General features: G+C 43.5%; 1 protein-coding gene and 1 non-coding gene across 2 annotated transcripts in view; one reads left to right on the top strand and one right to left on the bottom strand.

Moving 5' to 3' along the window:
• The window catches only part of LOC144095061 (uncharacterized), a 181,850-nt gene that overhangs the window by 74,244 nt on the left and 88,837 nt on the right, over positions 1–18,769 (top strand). The gene's annotated exons all lie outside the window — the stretch shown is intronic.
• Positions 14,983–15,056, bottom strand: TRNAL-CAA (transfer RNA leucine (anticodon CAA)). The gene has a single exon. It is a non-coding gene; the product is annotated as a tRNA-Leu (tRNA).

Consider the following 18,769-nt stretch of genomic DNA (forward strand, 5'->3'; position numbering starts at 1 on the left):
TTGGGTCTGCTTCAAGACGTTGATAGAAACTAATGTTAGAGAGTTGTCTCAAGCCTTCTTCAATGTATTTTTCGCTGTCCATGACAACTATACCACCTCCTTATCTGCTGGCTTTATGATTATATCTGTCCTTCTGCTCAGAGCCTTCAATGCATCCCGTTCGTTTTTAGACAACTTCTGCCTCCCTGGAGTGTGGTTCTTGTAGGCGTAAATAATGTCTTTCTGGAAGGCGTTAATGCACAAGTCCAAGTGTTTGTCCCTTCCTATACTAGGAGTCCAGTGGTGGTTAGTAACGACGAGTTCTCTGCTATCCGCGGTAACCCGCACCCGATCGATGAAGTATTCCCGGAGTCGCAACATTCGTGCAAAGTTGTCCAAATCTTTTAACACCGAGAATTCGCTGTATTTACCGGTGGTAGGCAGAATGTAAGGCCTCGAGAAAGGATGGATATTTCCTCTGTCGTTAAGGCCCTGGTTGATAGATTAATAATATTGTGCTGGAAAGCAAAGCCGGCGCTTGGAACCGCAGGATAATTATTAGTAGATGCTGTCATTTCAGATCGTTCTAACGCGTGTTTCTTGAACTGTTGATGTTTGTGTCGTTCTACTGGATTTGTTGTTGGAGTTTATTATAATAGTGGGGTTAATATTTGTAGCTGCCTCCGTTCTTGAATTCTTTTTCGCTTGTTATTGATTTTGACCACACGTGTTCTGGAACCCCCGTCTCGAATAAATTTTTTGTGTTTGTCTTGCGTACCTCAGTCGCTCTCTTTTCCTCAAAGAACATAAGCTCTGTGGCCTCCAGCGCGGTAAGGGTAATTTGTTGAATGAGCACGACTCTCTTCCATCCTCAGAGCCACCAACGCCTTCTCAAAGTGGCCAATGGCTAACTACAAGCAAATTTAAAGAGGCAGATTGTAGTATACTACGGCCTTCTAGAAAGACATTATTTACGCTACAAGAACCACTCCAGGGAGGCAGAAGTTGTCTAAAAACGAACGGGATGCATTGAAGGCTCTGAGCAGAAGGACAGATATAATCATAAAGCCAGCAGATAAGGGAGGTGGTATAGTTGTCATGGACAGCGAAAAATACATTGAAGAAGGCTTGAGACAACTCTCTAACATTAGTTTCTATCAACGTCTTGAAGCAGGACCCAACTGCGCAATACCAACATTTTGTAGCGGAGACCCTGGGTCAACTTGCGAAGAATGGGGACATATCCCTACGGTTATCTAAAGCCCTCACCGCACCACACCCGTCGCCGGGCCGATTCTACATGTTACCGAAAATCCACAAAAAGAATAATCCTGGCCGCCCTAAAGTATCTTGCATCGGCACGATTACAGAACCAATTTCCAGTTACATTGACACACTAATTAGACATATTCCAACAACACACGCATCATACATACGCGACACAAACCATTTCCTTCGCGCAATAGCAGGTCTCAAACTCCAGGAAGGAGCCTTCCTGGCAACACTAGATGTAGTCTCTCTCTACACAAACATTCCTCATTCCGATGGCATTAAATCTCTGATCGAAGCATATGAACAAAACAGAAAGGAGGAAACCCCTACCCCACGTGTTTTAGAAATACTGGCAAAAATCGTACTCGAATATAACAACTTCGAATTTAACAATGAACACTGTTTGCAAATTAATGGCATATCTTTCACTTACACGTACTCCAACAACAAAATTAACTTTCTAGATGTTGAGATTTCGGTAAACAAAGGCTCACTTACCACCGGTGTATATAGAAAACCGACGGACCGCCAACAATACCTACACTTCCAAAGCTGCCATCCTCGTCACTCTAAAACAAGCATCCCATACTCTCAGGCACATCGATTTAAAAGAATATGTTCCCAAGACGAGGACTTCGTAAAAAATTCCAAACGCAATGCGAGAAGTCCTCATTAAGCAACTATACCCCCCCCCCCCCGCCATTGTCGATGATGCCATTGAAAAGGCATCTAAACTCAACCGAGAGCAAATACTGGAGGGATGTCGCTACAACGACGAAACAGACCACCGGGCAAATCTCGTACTTACCTTCACCAGTAACCCGCCTAACGTAAACAAAATCCTCAGAAAACATTTCAACATCCTCGAACAAAGCGAGCGCCTCACCAAAATTTTCACTGCTCCCCCTCACGTGATCTAGAGACGACCAAAAAACATTAAAAATATTCTTGTACACTCAAAAAGAAACAACCAGCCGGTTTTGGGGTGCCGGCCCTGTGGAAAAAGTAGATGCCAGGTCTGCAACCACATACAAACATCAAGCTGTGCAGTAAGCACAGCTTCAGGCTTCAAAGGGGAAATTAATGGCAACTTTGATTGTGATTCCTGCAACGTAATATACCCCCTAGAATGCAGTGTGTGCAGTATGCAGTACATTGTACAGACCGCCAACCCTCTACGAATTCGCTTTAATAACCACCGCGCGTATATCTTATCCCTACCCAACCTTCCCTTGTCAAAACACATTAATGAGCGAAACCACCCATTTGATGCAATTATGTTAACAGTCCTACAGGGTGGGTTCCAAAACACCCGGGAAAGGGAACAACGCGAGTCGTACTTCATTTACAAATTTGAAATAATTCCTCACGGCATTAATGAAAGTCCAGGTGTATTGTCCTCCATCCGCCCCTTGCAGGGCCGTTGCTGACATTACGAGAGCCAGCTTGACATACCTCGGTCGTTTCTTGCCAGCGACATCTTTTTCAAGCTCACACAAATTTCTTCATTCCCTACACCATCCTGCCCCTATCTTCCCAATTCGATTACCTTGACGACGGGGTGCAATTGAAGAACCCTTGCCTAAGCTCTCACGCCATTCGCATTTACCTCCCACACCACACTTGGCCGAACTCGGATGTTTTTCCACTTTTTTTTCTTTTGTGGGTGTTTTCAGGCACAGTGCACGTGTGTGTAGTTAAGCTCACGGCGCCGCTGATTCTACCTTGACTCGGGCTGCGGAAATGGTTCCAGATGACGGAAATCTCCTGTCCTGTCTGCATTTTATTTTCTTTATTTGTTTACTTTTTCTGGCCAGGTCACGCGAGTGCAAGCATCTCCAATTTATATATGTTGGACAATTCCGCCACCGTCTGTTTCTGTACACCTTACTCGCTTAAATGCTGCCGCCATTGTCATTTAGCCGCCACACGACACTGGCATGAGCTCGGATGTTTTACTGCTGTGTGTCTGGGTGTTTTCATGCATAGTGCACGTGTGTTTAGTTAAGCTCACGGCGCCGCTGATTCGGCCTTGGCTCTGCCTGCCGAAGTGGTTCCAGATGACGGAAGCTCCGGCCCTGTCTGCATTTTATTCTGTTTATTTGTTTACTCTTTATGGTCGGGGCACGCGAGTGCACGCGTCTTTAACTTTTGTGTGTAGGGCGATCCCGCCACCGTCTGCTCCTGTCCACCTTACACGCCGCCGCTCTGTTGCCTTGATGAGTAGCCATTATCCCCTCCCACTCCGTGTTTTCCTTTTTTTTTGTTTCCCTCGTCCGGGGTCGGTTCCCCGCGGCTTCGGGGTGGGCGACGGGGTACAACACGTTTTTCTTTTTTATTTGTTCCCCCTTTTTTTCCTTTCTATCTGTGTCTTTTCTAGTATTCTTTGCCTCCGTTTGTTTTTTTTGTTCATGTGTCGTACATGTGTGCCAGTGCCAACTCCTTAAGAAGAGGAAGAAGACCCCTGTAACCTCAGTCTTGAGAAAGGACAGGCTCTGTCCGAAACGTCGACTCCAAATAAATCTATGGCTAAATGAAGCGTTTTCAACCTTGAATATATATATATATATATATATATATATATATATATATATATATATATATATATATATATATATATATATATATATATATATATATATATATATATATATAATGTGTGTGTGCGCGTGTGCGTGTGCCTGTGTGTGTGTGTGTTTATAAATATATATAAGAAAAGAGTTGAAGTACACTTGAAGAAACTTTTATTTACCAACGGTTTCGAACGGTGGACCGTTCTTCATCAGGGTAAGATAATTGTGAACACAAAGGTCCGTGTTTTCTGAGCACCGAATGCACATGGAGGGGCGAAAAAACGCTCTCCTTTGAGCAAACAAACCGATCACATAAGAGACAAACAGCGAACGACCAGACTTTTCCCTTCGACAGAGGGAAAGGAGGAGGGTGCTCAAAGGAACAGACGAGAAAAAAGAGGGGAAAGAGAAAACAGAGGTTAGAGACAGGGGGGCGGAGAGGGTGAGTTGTCCATAAGAAAAAAAAGGGGGTGCCGACAAGAATTATTATTGGAGGAAGCTTCTTTCATTATGAAAAATCCATGCGCTCAAAAACAACGACACAGAGTGGACACAGCGCTCACTCGCAACTACAAGAATTTTTATTCAGAGGTTTCTATATATACTAGTCTCTCTGAAAATGTGTAATTATAGTCTTGGGCAGCATAAACTTAACTGCCTTTCATGGTGTAACTTTACGCTAGAGAGAGTGTAACGTTTACAATGTCGTGGACTAAAACATAGTCTTCCTGAAAAGGTGTAACTATAGTCTTGGGCAGCGTAAACTTGCAGTGCCTTTCAAGGTGTAACTTTACACGAGAGAGAATGTAACGTTTGTACTGTTTGTCGTGGACTAAAACTTTAGTCTGGAGCAAATAGCTTAATATTACCCTCATAAAGGTGTCAGCTCAGCGACAAGTGGTTTACCTGCCAAAAAGACAAAAGTCACACTCTTTTTTTAAAGTCTAGGAAAGTAACCAGTAATTATGCCGGGCATGAAGACGGAGAGGGAAGGTGCATTAAAGGACCCGTTAAAACGCAGAACGTAAAAATTTAATTCTACGGAAATGAAGCACAGTGTAAAACTATATCGATACTGAAAAGGCAGATCAAGAAGAAAGCGTTCTATGATTATTTAAAGTGAACAACTGGGCTAGTTGGTGATCTTTAGATTCAATGCACATGGTACCTAGCGCTAAAGACAAGGACAGAAGAAAGACGGGCACCACGAACGCTAGACATCAACTGGTTTTATTCCAGACAGACACATTCAAGATATAGGCAAACATGTACAACGGATCACACCCTAAAAGCGCATATGCAACGGCACCTTCTCGTTCATGAAATTCAATTCTTTGGATGACAAAGATAACGTTGGGCTGCTTACGCACGACTGTCGTTCTAAGTGGATGAGGAATGCTTCCAGTATTTCGCGTTCCTTCTGGTCTGAACTTGCAAAAGAGACCCTAGTCTGATGATAAATCGGAGCACATTTATCCTTGCAACGTTTGCAATGTGCCGCCAAGTGTTCCGGACCTCTACAGCCAGCTTGTGCTCTATTAGCCGAACATTGATACAACGGCCAGTTTGGCCGATGTAGCAATTCCAGCATGACAAGGGAATTCTGTAAACCACGTTGGTCCTGCGAGCCACATACGGCATTTGATGTTTTATGGGGTAATGGGGCTTTTTCTTTTTTTGAGGCAGCATCAACTGCCTCACACATTTTTTCGTATTTATCGGGTGCAGTACGCACTACTCGGACCTTGCCTTTTTGCGCCACCTTCTTTAGGCGGTGTGTCAGCTGGTGGATATAAGGCAGTGCAACGCATCTAGCCCGCTCATGAGCTTGTTGCTCATTCGTCGTTGCCTGTTCGCACAGGTCATCATTTTCAACAGGCCTTCAGCGACAGATGTCACGAGTTCTTTAGAGAAGCCTGCCTTCGTCATGCGATCGGCCTGCAGGTGGACACTGTCATTCACCTTGCGCGAGCAGGATTTGTCTAGGGCAGCACGAAGGCATATCTTGGCAATACCTCTTTTTACTAATTTAGAATGGGCCGAATTAAATTTAAAAGTTTGTTTTTTAGACCTTGGTTGGTACATATAGCAAACCCGTGCGTCACTCAGAAAGAGCCGGACATCCAGGAACTGTAGGCTGCCATATTTAGGAAGCTCATGAGTGAGATTAAGACCATAGGCAGAAGACTTAAAAACTTCCGAGGTTCGTTCAACTCGAACACCTTTTCCATCATGCTGAGTAGTTTTTGAAACTACCAAGAAGTCGTCGACATATCTAAAAATGTTTAAAATCTTGTCGTTGTCAAGGAACGCTTCAATGCGCCTGTCCAAACTGGCTAAAACAATTCACTTAGCGCGGGGGAGACACAAGAACCGATGCACACACCGTCACGCTGAACGTACATCCCACCATCAAAATTTACAAATGTGCTAGAAAGGTAAAACTCTAAAAATCCCTACAGAAAGGTAAAACTCTACTCTACAACAAACTCTACAAAAAGGTAAAACTCTACAAAAAAGAAAGGTAAAACTCGAAAAAATGTGTAAAACAGTTGATACTGCCTCAGAAAAGGAAAAGCCCCATTGCCCGATAAAACTTCAAATGCCGTATGTGGCTTGCAGGACCAACGTGGTTTGCAGAATTCCCTTGTCATGCGGGAATGGCTACATCGGCCAAACTGGCTGTTGTATCAATATTCGTCTAATGGAGCACACGCTGGCTGTGTAGGCATTATCAGGTCCGGCACACTTGGCGGCACATTGAAAACGTTGCAAGGATAAATGTGCTCCGATTTATCATCAGAATAGGGTCTTTTTTGCAAGTTAAGGCCAGAAGGAACACGAAATACTGGAAGCATTCGTCATTCAATTGGAACGACAGTCATGCGTAAGCAGCCCAACGTTATCTTTGTCATCCAAAGAATTGAATTTCATGAAAGAGAAGGTGCCGTTGCATATGGGTTTTGGGGTGTGATCTATTGTACATGTTTGCCTATATCTTGAACGTGTCTGTCTGAAATAAAACCAGTTGATGTCTAGCGTTCGTGGTGTCCGTCTTTCTTCTGTCCTTGCCTTTAGCGCTAGTTACCATGTACATTGAGTACTATGATAACTCAAGAGGCAGTGCCCTACTCTTTGAATCTAGGTCAGGGTGTCTCAGAACGCGCAGCTACAATACTTTGGCAGTGGCTTAGCTCGGCTATGTCTTTGGCAGTGGCTTAGCTCGGCTATGTCAGGATAAACGTAGCGAAAGCTGAGGCGTTCGGCTTCTATGACGTCATGAAAGATTGCGAGTAGGTGGCGCCGTGGCTGGTCACGTGGTTCATCGCGTGGTTGGTCAAGTGGCCATTCACTTGGGTGGTCACGTGGTTGGTCACGTCGTACGGTGCGACGACAGTGGGAATGCGAGCACCGCGAAACTGCGAGTTCGTGGCCCATGTAGCTTTTGCTACAAAAGAAATTTAACGAAGAAGATGACCCTTGTGCTGAGTGTGGCAAATCTGTAGTGAGAATTGAACACGTCACACTCAAATGTGATGGTATACATCCCGATGTCGATGCAGGCACAGTCACTCTTCCTGAAGCCCTAGGTTTAGAGATAACAATGGTTATGTAAATAAATGTGTGGTTGAAATTAGCAAAAAGCGATTGGAAAATTGGTGGGTGAAAAGCAGAGAGGTTACATGTAGCACGCTGGTTGCTACGCCACCGCCGAGTCATTCAGTCCATTGTGGCCGCAAAGCAAGCTAATAAATACATTCAATTCAATGTTTATTTTCCAGAAACTGCCTGGAGGGTCTCCTTAGCTAAAACTTTGACTAAGGCCAAGGCCCTTACGTAGCAGTATCAGTAACATTTTAATATATTTAAAACAAACATATTACGTCTAGTTTGCACCCGTATATACAAGTTTTATACAAGATTCTGAGCATTGAAATTATAGCTGGTAAACAACATAAGTCAGACATCATATGTCACAAGAAACGTGTTTCAAGAAGGTGACAAAAACAACGTACAATCCATTTGCTGAAATGAAGCACACGAACAGAAGGAGAAAAAAAGCATAATAAAGTGTAAAAAACCATGTATAACAAAACAAAGTATTACCAGAGTATAGAAATTACAAACAAAAAAGACCTCAAACTACTTCTATTCAATCCTAAAGTGTGTGTATTTTTGTTTAGCATAAATTGGAGGTTACGTGAAAACGCTTGATATTTATAAAATGTTCTGAGCCGTGGGATTTTTCACAAATCTGTATTTCTTTTGGGTACCTTAGTGTCATGGCGCTGCAGAGATGCTAATGACTTTAGTTGGTTCATTGTTGTAAGGGAGGAAAAGTAAAATGTTTTCAATAGTCGAAATTCATATATATCGCGAATACGAAGTATTTCAAATAATCTCAAGGTACTTCGTGTAGTGGCCATGTGTTCCATATTCGCAATATGACGAATTATTCGCTTTTTTATGGTTAGAAGCCTGTTTAAATTTCTCTTGGTTGTGCCACGAACTAAAGTACAATAATTTAGGTGAGAATTAAATAATGATTGATATATATGAAGTTTGGCTTTCAAAGGAAGTATACTGCGGCAATGTGATTAAGCTCCTGTAACTAAAGACAGTTTCCTGCATAGATAATATTTCAATATCACCGCCTTATCTAGAAGAGAATTTCGTGGTTGTCAACAACGTTTATTTCTAGAGTTTCGATTTAATTGTAAGGTTCGTTTTAACTTATTTATTCCTAGCGCGAAAAATCATTTCCTTTGTTTTGGCACCATTCATCTTCAGTAGGTTTGCTTTGGACCAAAAAGACAGCTTTTCAAATACTCGGTTATATATCAGTATTAAATTATCTATGTTTCTTCCAGAAATAAGAAGAGTGCTGTCGTCAGCATAGATGATAAAATCTTCTAAACAATGTCTGCAATGTCATTTATATAAGCGTTGAATAATAGTGGTTTAAGGACGCTGCCTTGCAGGACTCCATATCTAATAGGTAGAATCACTGAATTGTGGTTGTTTAAGCGCAAAATCTGAGCTTTGTTTTTAAGGTATGTTTTGAGCAAATATAAGAACTTTCCGCAGATTCCATACGATTGGAGTTCACTGCTTAAAATTTGGTGGTTCAGGCAGTCAAATGCTTATCTAAAATGAACAAAAACTGCAAGTGTGTACATATTTTTTCTATCTTTTGCATACTACGTTCTTTTATTGTTAATAGAGCCATTTCCGTGGACCTGTTTTTCCTAAAGGCAAATTGCGCGTCACCAAGAACATTATGTCTATCAAAGAACAAAGTTACTCTTACAAAGGTTTTTTTCAGTGCTTTCGAGGAGACTGGAATCATTATTGGTCGATAATTTGTTGGCAAGTTGCGATCTGCACCTTTAAAGACAACTGATGTTCTAGCTATTTTTATTTCATCTGGATATTTTTGCGGACCCTATTACTAAGGTAAATAAATGTAGAAGTACAGGCGTTATTATGCTCAAGAGGTATTTGACGGGTTTTATCTGAAGATTATCGCTGTCTAACGCCTTGCTGTTTGGCAAAGCCATAACTGTACTATAGACTTCAGACTCATTGGTTGGCTGTAAGAATAAGCTGTCAATGATGGTGTCCCGATGATTTCTGTTTTCGGTGGGCTCGATTTCCGTTTGAATTTGGACAGCGATATTAACGAAGAAATGATTTAATTAGTAAGCGACATCCTTGCCGCCAAGTTTACGGCCATTTATCATTAAGTGTCTGGCGGTGAATTTTCGCTTCTACGAACAAGAACAATGTTCATTACTTTTCAGGCAGCGTTGGCGCGCTGTTTAGTGATATTAGCAAAGATTTCATCATAATATGTAAACTTCGCGCGCCGAAGCTCTGCATTCAGTTTATTCCGAAAGGTTTTAAACTCTTTCAAAGTTGTATCTAATCCTGCACGTAAAAAGGATTAATAAAGGCGGTTTTTACTTTTCATCTTTTTTAGATGCTATTTTTTCACCCATGGTTTCCTCGCTTTCATAGTGCGTTTAAGTGCTTTTAATGGGACGTGTTTTTCATAGGCAAGCACAAAAAGGCTAATGAATTCTTTGTAAGCTTCATCCCCGTTACCTTTAGTTTATACTATTGACCAAACTTGGCATAATATTTCTCGTTTGAGCAGCTCTAAATTGTTTTCAGTGACTCACTGAGTAGTGAAACATTTCTTCTGCCTTTTTTTGGTACCTAATCTACGTAGCGCGCAAGGAAAACCGGGCAATGATCACTGATGTCGGATGAAATTGTGCCTCCACAGTGCATGGTTGTATCAGTGTTCGTTATCAAAAGATCAAGTGCTGAATATGTGGAACATACAATGCTTGTTGGTGCTGCAATTACATTTGCGAAACCAAACGAAAGCAGTTGCATATTAAATTCTCGTGCAGGATGGCTATCTTCTAAGACATTGATGTTGATATCACCCCCACCAACCATTATGAGGCTATTTTTTGACACGAAGTTTAAAAACTATTCATATAATTCAAGAAAGCGCATAACGTTACCGTTTGGTGGGTGGTATACAACAGAAATTACTTGGATTTTATTTTGAAGTGTCAGTATTTCGATGTCATCAGTCACCATAATGAAATCTGTCAGAAGTTTACATTTCTTTTGAGCCGAAACAAGTATCGCCCCACCGCCACCTCGTCTCTTTGACTATTAAGAAAAAAGGTGTCGTACCCACCTAGCTCCAACACAGGGCAATTATTTTTAATATCACGTCTCTGACTTCATTATCACATCAAACTTAAAAGAAAATTGATGCAAAAGAAAGATGGTATCATCATCTTTATGTTTAGCCGAACATGCGTTAATATGCAAGACCGATTCAAAAAACTGGTGCTAAAGGTCGAGATTTGATGGCAAGACCAGTTCATGATAATCCATTTTGTCCTTTTTTCGCTGGTACAAGCAACTAAGCCTGCGCACACTTTATTCATTATCTATGGTTGAGGACGAAACCCTAGACTGGGCAGAAAATATTTTGTCGATGTCAAGTTCAGTAAGGATCGGCACAGCCGGCATGCCATCGGCTTCTTTTGCGAGGATCTTTACGTTGCTTGTCCAGACCGATTTCCAACTATTTTCGTCCTTTTTCTTGACAGTCAGCGCTAGAAGCTTCTTAAGTATTGGGCATAGGTGTTCATTTATGTAGATAGAATCTGAAGTTTTCAGGCCAATGGTGATGCTTGTGAAAAGTCTTTTCCGCTTTTCCGAGGACGTTGTCGTGTTTAGCGCGTGACCGGAACTTGACGATGGTATTTGCTTTATCTTGGTTTCGTGTCGGCACACGGTGGCAAGCCTCAATGTCATTCTCAGTAATTGATTCTTTTTCCTTAGCGAGTACAGAATCTCCTAGACCGGCCAGAGTTTGTCCAAGAAAGCTGATGGCTCCTTTTGATGATAAGAGAGATGATTTGGACGCATATCTGCAATTATTCGAGCAGATAGCTTTGGGGCAAGGCTGGTAGCTCAGTGAATGGGCCACGACATTGAGCATGTGTTTAGTCGGAGAGGCACTGAATGTGTTGGGGAGGATGCCTCCTGCTGACTCCATGGACTACGAGGGAGTCAAGAAGGCACTCCTCCAAAGATTCAGGCTTATGGCAGAGGGTTTTCGCGAGAGATTTCGCACCGTGAAACCTGAGGATTCTGAAACAGCTAAGCAGTTTTCCTGCAGGCTGACCAACTATTTCGACAGGTGGCTTCATATGTCAAACACAGAAAAGAGTTTTTAAGGGGTGCGTGACAAGCTGGTCACAAAGCAATTTTTAGCGTGTTGCAGCTCAAAGCTAGCGCTATTCCTGAAATAAAGTTGTGTTCATTCGAAGAGTTCGCCGAAACTGCAGGCAAATTCCTCGAGGCTCAAGGATATAGAAATATGAGTAAAAAGAGAAACTCAAAAGGTCGTAGAGACAGATGTGACAAAACCAAGAGCATATGGCAGTGCATCTGAGGTGCCAGTAAGGTGTTTCCTCTGTGGCAAGGTGGGACACCGTGCAAATTCACTGTCGGACTAGTAGCGCTGCCCAAAAACCACAGGTTTTGTGTCAAGGTTGTAAGAGGAGGGGTCATACTCTGGATAAGTGCCGATACAGAACGCAGGACCGAGTGCATGCGTTGTCGACCCTATGGTAGAACTTGTCGTGACACCTGAAGTTCCACAGGTGAAAGGAGAGCAAACGCCGCACGAAAATGAGGCGGCGAGTGGGACACCCAAGTCGAAAGCAGCAATTCCGGTGATGGTTGGACAAATAGGGGACCGTCCTATATTGGTGCTTAGAGACATCGGAGCCGACACAGTTTTGGTTTGGAGAAGCGTGGTGAAGGACGAGGATCTTACAGGGGAAGCATCGGCCGTCACTCTTATAGATAGCACAGTAAGGTACGTTCTTGAAGCCAGGATTCTATTGTCCACGCCATATTATACTGGACAGGTAGGGGCAAAATGCTTAGAGCAACCCATCTACGATCTCATCTACGGAAATGTTATGGGTGCAAGAAGTGTCGAGGACTCCAATCCCAAGTGGAGGATGCTCGACGATAAAAAACACCCAAAGGAGGAAAGGCAAATGAGGAAAGGCGCACGACAGCTGAGAGCCCTCCACTACAGCACCTATTTCTTCCTTTCTTCTTTCACTCCCTCCTTTATCCCTTCCCCTACGGTGCGGTTCAGGTGTCCGACGATATATGAGACAGATACTGCGCCATTTGCTTTCCCCAAAAACCAATTATTACTACACGGCAGCTCAGGCGGATGATGGGGCAGTCAGTTTCTCGTCGGCAGTGGAGACAAGAGCTCAAGTGACAGCCCAAGCAACGCAGCGTCCGCTCTCTAGTCCCGTTACGATGTGTCTGAACGTAACACCAGCTGAAATTGCAATTAGACAAAGAGAAGACCTGAGCTTGAAATCCTTCTTTGAAAGAGTTAAGGAAAAAGTGAAAAAAAAAGAGGAGTCGTACGTCATTCGAATATCAATTGGTAAACGGCCTTCTGCACAGAGAATGCATATTTAGCTCAGGAAGGCGGGTCCAGCAGCTGGTGTTACCGAAAGATATGAGAGAGTCAGTGTTACGCTTATGACATGACAACATTATGGCCGGACATCAGGGTGTTCAAAAGAGCGTGTCTAGAATCACCGAGGAGTTCTGGTTAAGTGTCCAGAGTGACGTTAAACACTTTGTTTGCTCATGTGACGTGTGCCAGCGCACAGTTCTAGAGAGAAGAGTTGGTCCCGTACCTCTGGGAAAGATGCCAGCCATCGACCTATCGTTTCAAAGAGTGGCTATTGACATTGTCGGACCCATCTCTCCAGTATCCGCCAGAAGAAATAGATATGTCCTTACCCTGGTTGACGTGGCCACCGTTATCCTGACGCTATTCCATTGAAGACTATTGGCAGTATACAACTGGCGGAGGGCCTCATGGAGATGTTGTCGCGTTATGGGTTCCCGAGGGAAATTTCGAGCGTCCGGGGCTCGATCATCACGTCGGAACTAATGAAGGAGGATGATAAGGTGTTGTCAGTAAGGCAGTTACTGACAACACCTTACCATCCCTTGTGTAATGGGCTTGTAGTGCGGTTTAACGGCACCCTCAAATATATGATCAGGAAAGTGTGCCAGGAGAGACCTACAGATTAGGGTAGATATCTCCCGGCTCTTATGTTCGCTTACTGCGAAGTACCGGAAATGAGTCTTGGTTTCTCGCCCTTCGAGATGTTGTATGGGAGAACCGTTAGAGGTTCACCTACAATACTCAAGGAGCTGTGGGCTAACAAAGAGATTGGTTGAGATCTCAAGACAACATATACATACGTTCTTGAGTTGCGGGAGAAGTTGGAGGAAACATGGAAGCTTGCACATCAGGGCCTGGAAAGGGCGCACGAACACTATAAGGGCTACTATGACAAGAAAGCTACTCACAGAAATCTGAATCCGGGCGACAGGGTTTCCATCCTGCTACCCACGGATCATAATAATTTACTGATGCAATGGAAGGGTCTTTATCCTGTGATGCAGAAGGAAAAGACAAGGGTTAATAATTAATGATAAATAGCGCCAAGAAGGTTTTGCGTGCGAATATGCTGAAAAAGTACGAAGAAAGAGTTGCCCTACGGTACGCCCCCAAGGTAGCATGGTCGGTAGTGGCCAATACCAACATCAGACACAGCATTAGGAGCGGTACTTTTGCAAGAAGAGAATGGCGTGCTGCATCCGGTATTTTTCCCACTAAGAGATTATCGGCTAGTGAACGCAACTACTCCACTGTTGAAAACGAATGCTTGGCAGGGGTGTGGGCGGCAAAGAAATTTCACATGTATCTTTATGGGAGACATTTCAGAATTCAAACGGACCAGCCGCTTAAGTACTTAACCAAGGCCAAAACGAACAATAGCAAAGTCATGAGCTGGAGTTTGGCCTTGCAAGAACACTCATGTCAGTTTTATATATATATATATATTTATGAAGGGAGCCAACAGTCACCGAAACCAAGGTGCATAGGGGAACGTTAATTTTTTTTTTTTTTTAATGTGTTATGCTTATCAGTAGGATAATAATTCTTAGATTAATAAATTGCTTAAAGAAAATTACTTATAAAGCAGCAGAAAAAACAACCATGCCGCCGGTGGGATCCGAACCCACGACCTCCGAATATCGCGTCCGGTGCTCTTACCAACTGAGCTACGGCGACGGCTGTCCAATCTGCTGCTCTCGTGGGTATTTATGTTTACTGGGTATAAGCGAGCCTTGAGAGTGTTCACCAGCGCCACCCTCGACCATAGCGGCGGACGTAGCACGTCCTGTAATACCGCGAGCGTGACGTAGAACGTCATCTAACGGCGAGGGCGGAAACTGTGCGAGAGCCCTCTTATGCTACCTTTGGCATTAAGACTGCCAGAACCGAGACCCTCGTTAAGCTATCAGCAGACAAGTTAAAGGAAATGAGGGGCCCGTTTGACAAATTTATGAAGGGAGCCAACAGTCACCGAAACCAAGGTGCATAGGGGAACGTTAATTTTTTTTTTTTAATGTGTTATGCTTATCAGTAGGATAATAATTCTTAGATTAATAAATTGCTTAAAGAAAATTACTTATAAAGCAGCAGAAAAAACAACCATGCCGCCGGTGGGATCCGAACCCACGACCTCCGAATATTGCGTCCGGTGCTCTTACCAACTGAGCTACGGCGACGGCTGTCCAATCTGCTGCTCTCGTGGGTATTTATGTTTACTGGGTGTAAGCGAGCCTTGAGAGTGTTCACCAGCGCCACCCTCGACCATAGCGGCGGACGTAGCACGTCCTGTAATACCGCGAGCGTGACGTAGAACGTCATCTAACGGCGAGGGCGGAAACTGTGCGAGAGCCCTCTTATGCTACCTTTGGCATTAAGACTGCCAGAACCGAGACCCTCGTTAAGCTATCAGCAGACAAGTTAAAGGAAATGAGGGGCCCGTTTGACAAATTTATGAAGGGAGCCAACAGTCACCGAAACCAAGGTGCATAGGGGAACGTTAATTTTTTTTTTTTAATGTGTTATGCTTATCAGTAGGATAATAATTCTTAGATTAATAAATTGCTTAAAGAAAATTACTTATAAAGCAGCAGAAAAAACAACCATGCCGCCGGTGGGATCCGAACCCACGACCTCCGAATATCGCGTCCGGTGCTCTTACCAACTGAGCTACGGCGACGGCTGTCCAATCTGCTGCTCTCGTGGGTATTTATGTTTACTGGGTGTAAGCGAGCCTTGAGAGTGTTCACCAGCGCCACCCTCGACCATAGCGGCGGACGTAGCACGTCCTGTAATACCGCGAGCGTGACGTAGAACGTCATCTTACACCCAGTAAACATAAATACCCACGAGAGCAGCAGATTGGGCAGCCGTCGCCGTAGCTCAGTTGGTAAGAGCACCGGACGCGATATTCGGAGGTCGTGGGTTCGGATCCCACCGGCGGCATGGTTGTTTTTTCTGCTGCTTTATAAGTAATTTTCTTTATGCAATTTATTAATCTAAGAATTATTATCCTACTGATAAGCATAACACATTAAAAAAAATAAAAATAAAAAAAAAATTAACGCTCCCCTATGCACCTTGGTTTCGGTGACTGTTGGCTCCCTTCATAAATTTGTCAAACGGGCCCCTCATTTCCTTTAACTTGTCTGCTGATATATATATATATATATATTTGTCTGCTGCTTTATAAGTAATTTTCTTTAAGCGATTTATTAATCCAAGTATTATTATCCCACTAATAAGCATAACACATTAAAAAAAATAATAATAATAACGTTCCCCTATGCACCTTCGTTTCGGTGACTGTTGGCTCCCTTCATAAATTTGTCAAACGGGCCCCTCATTTCCTTTAACTTGTCTGCTAATAGCTTAAAGAGGGTCTCGGTTCTGGCAGTCTTGATGCCATAGGTAACATAAGAGGGCTCTCGCACAGTTTCCGCCCTCGCCGTTATATGACGTTCTACGTCACGCTCGCGGTACTACAGGACGTGCTACGTCCGCCGCTATGGTCAAGGGTGGCGCTGGTGAACACTCTCAAGGCTCGCTTACACCCAGTAAACATAAATACCCACGAGAGCAGCAGATTGGACAGCCGTCGCCGTAGCTCAGTTGGTAAGAGCACCGGACGCGATATTCGGAGGTCGTGGGTTCGGATCCCACCGGCGGCATGGTTTTTTTTTCTGCTGCTTTATAAGTAATTTTCTTTAAGCGATTTATTAATCCAAGTATTATTATCCCACTAATAAGCATAACACATTAAAAAAAATAATAATAATAACGTTCCCCTATGCACCTTCGTTTCGGTGACTGTTGGCTCCCTTCATATATATATATATATATATATATATATATATATATATATATACGTTCTACGTCACACTTGCGGTATTACAGGACTTGCTACGTCCATCGCCATGCACGAGGGTGGCGCTGGTGAACACTCTCAAGGTTCGCTTACACGCAAAACATTAATACGCACGTAAGCAGCAGATTGGACAGCCGTCACCGTAGCTCAGTTGGTAAGAGCACCGGATGCGATATTCGGAGGTCGTGGGTTCAGATTTCACCGGCGGCATGGTTGCTTTTTTCTCTTGATTTATAAGTAATTTTCTTTAAAAAAAAACTAATTGATTGGCACTAGATATTAAAAAAGAAACATTCCCCTATGCACCTTGATTTCGGTGACTGTTGGCTTCCTTAATATGTTTGTCGAACGAGCCCCTCACTTCATTTTCCTTGTCTGCTAATAGCTTAACGGGGGTCTCGGTTATGGCAGTCTTGATGCCATATGTAGCATAAGAGGGCTCTCGCACAGTTTCCGCCCTCGCCGTTAGATGACGTTCTACGTCACACTTGCGGTATTACAGGACGTGGTACGTCCACCGCTATGGACGAGGGTGGCGCTGGTGAACACTCTCAAGGTTCGCTTAGACGCAAAACATAAATACCCACGAAAGCAGCAGATTGGACAGCCGTCACCGTAGCTCAGCGGGTAAGAGCACCGGACGCGATATTCGGAGGTCGTGGGTTCGGATCCCACCGGAGGCATGGTTGTTTTTCTGCTGCTTTATAAGTAATTTTCATTAAAAACTAATTGATTGGCACAAGATATTAAAAGAAAGAAAAGAAACATTCCCCTATGCACCTTGATTTCGGTGACTGTTGGCTTCCTTAATATATATATATATATATATATATATATATATATTAGCAGACAAGTTAAATGAAATGAGGGGCCCGTTTGACAAATTTATGAAGGGAGCTAACAGTCACCGAAACCAAGGTGCATAAGGGAACGTTCATTTTTTTTATGTGTTATGCTTATCAGTGGGATAATAATACTTATATTAATAAATAGCTTAAAGAAAATTACTTATAAAGCAGCAGAAAAAACAACCATGCCGCCGGTGGGATCCGAACCCACGACCTCCGAATATCGCGTCCGGTGCTCTTACCAACTGAGCTACGGCGACAGCTGTCCAATCTGCTGCTCTCGTGGGTATTTAAGTTTACTGGGTGTAAGCGAGCCTTGAGAGTGTTCACCAGCGCCACCCTCGACCATAGCGGCGGACGTAGCACGTCCTGTAATACCGCGAGCGTGACGTAGAACGTCATCTAACGGCGAGGGCGGAAACTGTGCGAGAGCCCTCTTATGCTACCTATGGCATCAAGACTGCCAGAACCGAGACCCTCGTTAAGCTATTAGCAGACAAGTTAAATGAAATGAGGGGCCCGTTTGACAAATTTATGAAGGGAGCTAACAGTCACCGAAACCAAGGTGCATAAGGGAACGTTCATTTTTTTTATGTGTTATTCTTATCAGTGGGATAATAATACTTATATTAATAAATAGCTTAAAGAAAATTACTTATAAAGCAGCAGAAAAAACAACCATGCCGCCGGTGGGATCCGAACCCACGACCTCCGAATATCGCGTCCGGTGCTCTTACCAACTGAGCTACGGCGACAGCTGTCCAATCTGCTGCTCTCGTGGGTATTTAAGTTTACTGGGTGTAAGCGAGCCTTGAGAGTGTTCACCAGCGCCACCCTCGACCATAGCGGCGGACGTAGCACGTCCTGTAATACCGCGAGCGTGACGTAGAACGTCATCTAACGGCGAGGGCGGAAACTGTGCGAGAGCCCTCTTATGCTACCTATGGCATCAAGACTGCCAGAACCGAGACCCTCGTTAAGCTATTAGCAGACAAGTTAAATGAAATGAGGGGCCCGTTTGACAAATTTATGAAGGGAGCTAACAGTCACCGAAACCAAGGTGCATAAGGGAACGTTCATTTTTTTATGTGTTATGCTTATCAGTGGGATAATAATACTTATATTAATAAATAGCTTAAAGAAAATTACTTATAAAGCAGCAGAAAAAACAACCATG

This window comes from Amblyomma americanum, chromosome 6 (genome assembly GCF_052857255.1).
Source record: "Amblyomma americanum isolate KBUSLIRL-KWMA chromosome 6, ASM5285725v1, whole genome shotgun sequence".
Lineage (NCBI taxonomy): Eukaryota > Metazoa > Arthropoda > Arachnida > Ixodida > Ixodidae > Amblyomma > Amblyomma americanum.